The following is a 5,584-nucleotide window of genomic DNA, read 5'->3' on the forward strand; positions in this document are numbered from 1 at the left end:
CTACTATTGATAAGAGACTGGTTCTGCTCTCTCTGCACCCTTATTCCAGACTCTTATGGACATTGATATGATACCCCTAGGACCTCCATTTCTCCAGGCTGAAAAGACCCATCTTTCGATCTTTCTCCAAAGGAGAGTTGCTCCCATCCATTGTTCCACTTCTCACGGTAGCCCTTCCTTTTGTGTCTTTCCTGGATATCAATGTCTCTTTTAGTTGCAAGGTCAGAACTGAAACTCCAAAATCTTCCATAAAACACTGCTGAAGCCCGGGGTTGAACCAGGGACCTTTAGATCTTCAGTCTAACGCTCTCCCAGCTGAGCTACTTCAGCTCCTGCTAAGCACAGATTTTCTCACAAGCTGATGGAACTTATGTCTCTTTCAGTCCTTCATCATTCACACTCATCAACATAGACATGATTCCCAGAGACATCAGCCAAAGACTTAATATTAATAGGTTTTAATTTCCTGTGGGAAAACAAAAACAAAAACAAAAACCAAAGACAAAAACACACACAAAACAAAAACAAACAAACAAACAAAAAAAAAAAACAAAAAACATGAGAACTGAGAAAGAAAACATTTAAAATTTGGTGGAAATTTACCTGGAAGAGATTCATCTCAGTGGTTTGCGAGAAGAAAGAAGTTTCCAACCAATTTAAAACAGTCTTTAAACACTGATAGTGCCCCAGACTCTTATATTTATTTTTTTCCAGCTTCCAGCTGTATATCCTGTTTCATACAGATTTGCGGTCTTTCCTATTAGTGGTGTAAAGATTTTTGCTCTATGTGCTTTTTGCCAGTGATCCTGAACCATCTAGTTGTCCCATATTCCTCTAGTTATTAGCTAGCTACTTCTGCCATTCATAACATAGTCTGTGAATAACATGAATGACACATGAAAAGAAAAGGGAGAAAGAAAGTGAAAAGGGAAAAGAGAACAGGGAAAAGGAAAGAGAAATGGAAAGAGAGGAAGGGATAGAGAGAGAAGAAGATGAAGAGGGAAAGGGGAAGGGAGAGTGGTGGAACAAGAGAAGGTGAGAGGGAGAGAGGTAAAAGCAAAGCATCACTGGTAGATTCAGAATAAGCTTAAATGACAGATAAAAGCTCTATTTGGTGAACTCACAGGACTGCATCATTGAATATGTCCTTTTCATGTTTACATTGGTCCTAGATGTCCCTTCGATAGTGAAAAGGAGTTCACTGCATCGGTAGGTCAGAAGTCTTGGTCAAAGATCATAATATAACTGTTTTTATCATAACAATTATTTAGTCACTGATTTCATAGCCAGGAGCCTCAGTTGCAAGAAGTTCCTGGTTGCAAGCCTGCAAGTATTACTGTCAGTGGAAAAGGACCCTCCCCTTGCCACCCCTACTATTATCTTGGAATGGGCTCTGAGTTCAATCAGAGACCTTCTGAGAAGGAATTTGTTTCTGGATAGCTTAAACCTTGGAGAATTTCAACTAAAATCTCTAAACAAGGACAAGAGTGAGAATTTTGCCAGTAAATACTCTGGTGCTTTCATTTCATCTACCTACGCTCTCACTATGATATGAATTGCATGAAAATCTTAGCTATAACTCCCTCATTACCTCCTCAGTTTAAATGTTTTGAAAGTTTTGAAAAATCCAGTTCATCAAACCAAAAGGCAATCAGCTCAGCAAGCAGAGTGAACACAACAGAGAAATCTATACCAGTTGCCATGCAAGGGAGAAACACTGAGATTGATTCATTACAGTCTGCCTTTGTTTTGCTAACGTGCTCAATCAGAAACCACATCCTGTTGAAAGTTAAAAGGAATTCCCGATAACTTAATAAAAATATGGCAGTAGTTCCTTTCTGTCAGCAGATTTAACACTGCAGTTTCACTTTTGCTTCAATTCCCTGGAGTAAAAAATCACCCCTTCAAATTCTTCTCGTGTCGGAAGCAGAGAGTCTTAAGACATGAAATCACTTACAACTGGCCTGAAAGTGTGTAAGATTTCTTTCATTCAGGAAAAACAAACAAACAAATAAACTAACAAAACTGGAGAAAAAAAAGCAAACCAGTGAAATTAATTCTACTGCAGTCTATTTAGCATTAATGGGCATCAAAGGTGCAGCCCAAGGGTGCATGCATCGTGATATATCATGACCAAGATAATTTATATCTAAATTTCCTGCACTGCAGGAGATCAAACTGAGGAGAGAAATTTCAGGTTACCAAAGAATATTTACTAAGAGTACTAGAAACAGCAAAAGTCCAGGTGCTTATTTACAAACCTAAGAATTCTTTAGGAGCTAGGCATTTACCTAAGTGCATAACCTCAAAAGAGTCTGCCGACTTAATGAACTGTGAATAGGTTTTGCTGACGAGCATGAAGCTTTTCAGATTCAAATTCACTGTGAATAAAACACTATGGTCCTGATAAATGGGCATTCTAAATTAAAGATGCAGCTACTTTGTTGGATCATCAAGCCCATATCTTCCAGCTCAGAAATATATACATATATATAGTTCCAGAATGTTTTTTAAAGGATTACAACTGTCTATTGTAATGTATGAACTGGTTCTCGAGAATCTCACTGACTCACTGAAGAACCTGTTCACAGTGCATCAGTTCAGGGTTTGTCTGTGACTCAGTGAGAGTAGCAGTGCAGTTCCTGTGAGTTACTTACAGTTGTAGTACTATATACAAACAATCTTCTTAATTTCACTCAACCCTCCTGAACTGTGCAAATAGTACAGTTCTCTTAGCTGCATTAATGAAACTTCAAATCTTTGAGTCATGTCTTAAGTCTGTATTAATAATGTAATACTGACAGTAGCTGATGATTTTATTTCCTACAGTTTCCTTAAAAGCAGTGTATTGGATTTTCTTGCTGATGTATAATAAATTATTTTTAATAAATAAATTATTTTCTAGATGTGTGCAGAGCAGACTAATTGCAGGCCAGAGCTAAAGCCATGAGTGATCACAGAATCACAGAATGGCCAGGGTTGCAGGGCCACCAGGCTGCCCAGGGCCCCATCCAATCTGGCCTTGAACACCTCAGGGACAGGGCATCCACAACCTCTCCGGGCAGCCTGTTCCAGCACCTCACCACTCTCATAGTAAAGAAATTCCCCCTGACATCCAACCTAAATCTTCCCTCCCTCAACTTGAAACCATTTACCCTTGTCCTGCAGTTATCTACTCTTTCAAAGAGTTGGTTCCCCTCCTGTTTGTAGGTTCCTTTTAGGTACTGAAAGGCTGCAATGAGGTCACTCCGCAGCCTTCTTTTCTTCAGGCTGAACAAGCCCAGCTCCCTCAACCTGTCCTTATAGGGGAGGTGCTCCAGTCTCCTGATTATTTTCGTGGCTCTCCTCTGGACCCTCTCCAACAGTTCTCTGTCTTTCTTGTACTGGGAGCTCCAGACCTGGACACAGTACTCCAGATGGGGCCTCACAGGGACAGAGTAGAGGGGGACAATCTCCTCCCTGTCCCTGCTGGCCACCCCTCATCTGATGGAAGTAATGCTGGTGTCACCTCTGCATTAGCTTATTTAAGAAAGCATAAGAAGTGCATCTCAGTAACTAAAGGAGAGAGAAGTGAGAAACATGTAAGAGAAATGGCCCTGTAAACACCAAGGTCAATGCAGAAGAGGGACAGGAGTTGCTCCAGGCATGGAGTTTCCTGCAACTGAAGAGAGGCTCATGATGGAACAGGCTGTTGGGCACCACATGGAACAGATTTCCATGTGCAGTCTCAAAAGAACCCACAGTGCAGCAGTGGGTGTGATGAGCCCCCACAAGAACAGGCCCTCAAATAAAGCTACAGCTATGGAGAAGGGTCCATGGTGGAGGGCTGGGATGCTGCCCATAAAGGCCAGTTCATAAAGAACTGCATCCCATGGGAGGGACCCAACACTGGAGCAGAGAAAAAGCCCGAGAATGAAGAGTGGCAGAAACAAAGTAAAGAGGTCGGGGAGTCAGAACTAAAGGAATGAAGTTGAGCCTGGGATGAAAGGAGAGAGAGGTGTTTCTAATTTTGTTTTTATTTGTCCCCATCTTACTCTATTTTTATTGACAATAAATTCAATTAATCTTCCCTAAGTTAAATCTGTTTTGGTCATTGGTGAGAAATATCACTGTCCCTATCTTGACCCACAAACTTGTCCTTTGTATTTTCTCCCCCTGTCCTGCTGAGGAGAAATAGAAGTTTTTCAGGCACCTGGCATCCAATCAAGACTAACTCACTACAGGAGGCAAGAGATAAGCTAAATTTCTTCTTTTCAAATTTTATCCAGCTCAAATTTTACATTATCCAATCTCAAACTATTATGCAGAAGGCCTGCAGAAATCTTTCATCTCCCAAGTGTCCTGAAATGTAATAAGAAGGGAGAGGAAATGTGCTTTAAAAATTTATACTGAGGGGTTATAGTGGATGACATTGCAATTAGAGGTTAAGGAAATGCTAAAGGCATGTTGTCCTTTTAATGGAAGTTCCAATTCAGATCTTTTTTTCTCCCTTGGTAGAAGCAGGTACACAGGGACTCTGAAATGGATGCATGCAGAACCTGCTAAATGTGTTTCTAATTGTCTGAGTTTAATAATTGATAATATAGACATAGCTTGCAAATTTTTCTTTCACATAAAAGATAATTGTGCCTGAGTACAGCATAGTCTGAAATTAAATGTGTTAAGTGCTCCAGGGACTAGTATGTACGTGCTATGAAAGATCATTTCTCTTGATCAGAGTAAGCTAGAATCTGTAACAACTTTTATTTATTTGGCTTGTAGTGGCATTCAAAGAGCTAAGGCAGGGCTGGTGATGGTTGATAACAGGTGCTTTCTATTCTCTTCCTTTACAATAAGGAGTCAGTATGAGCTGTTGCTTGTTTTCACTCGTCTCTTTTTTCTTCTCCCCATTTGATAGCTCAAAACAAGACCTCTGGCCTTCCTGGCTTCTTCTTCTTGGGTGATCTGCCCAAGAAGTTCTGCAGCTCTCACTTTCATCCCCTTTCTTACAGTCTCTTGCACCTTAGGGAAGTGAAGATGAGGCAAAAAAAAAAAAAAAAAAAAAAAAAAAAATCTGCTTCAGGTTGCCTCTAATTTCTCCTTCGGTACGTACCATTAGGGGGAAGAGGATGGATTGTTCAAGGTTTAAGAATAGCAAAGAGCATAGGGCACATGAAGGATGTCTTAGGAGGATGTAAGAATGTAAATTCCTAGAAGTTTAGGGAAAAAGGAAGCTATGAGAACACTGCAAGTGAGATGAGGTGAAAGGACCTCATTGGAGGGGGTTTTCCAAGAAGCAGGTCAGAGTGCATGAGAAGGAAAGAGAAATGTATCCTGAAATATGATGGATGAGCAAGATGAGAAAGTGGGCAAGAGAGACAGAAGAAGCAAGAAGAGAGGACAGTGATTATGTAAGATTTTTGTTTATAATTTTGACTGTTTTATATGACCAAGGTAACAAGTACGTCAAATTCTTTAGATATATTTCTACAATAGTAAATGAAATTAATGGGCTAGAATGGTAATCTGCAAAAAGAGTAGAGGAGTAAAAGGATTGTGAGGTAGAGCAAAACTAATTTTGAGGGCATGATCATGCAACAGAAAT

At 40.2% G+C, this 5,584-nt stretch overlaps 1 non-coding gene across 1 annotated transcript; it reads right to left on the reverse strand.

Moving 5' to 3' along the window:
- Positions 1 to 257: 257 nt before the first annotated feature.
- On the reverse strand, positions 258 to 330 carry TRNAF-GAA (transfer RNA phenylalanine (anticodon GAA)). The gene has a single exon. It is a non-coding gene; the product is annotated as a tRNA-Phe (tRNA).
- Positions 331 to 5,584: the final 5,254 nt, after the last annotated feature.

This window comes from Lagopus muta, chromosome 3 (genome assembly GCF_023343835.1).
Source record: "Lagopus muta isolate bLagMut1 chromosome 3, bLagMut1 primary, whole genome shotgun sequence".
Lineage (NCBI taxonomy): Eukaryota > Metazoa > Chordata > Aves > Galliformes > Phasianidae > Lagopus > Lagopus muta.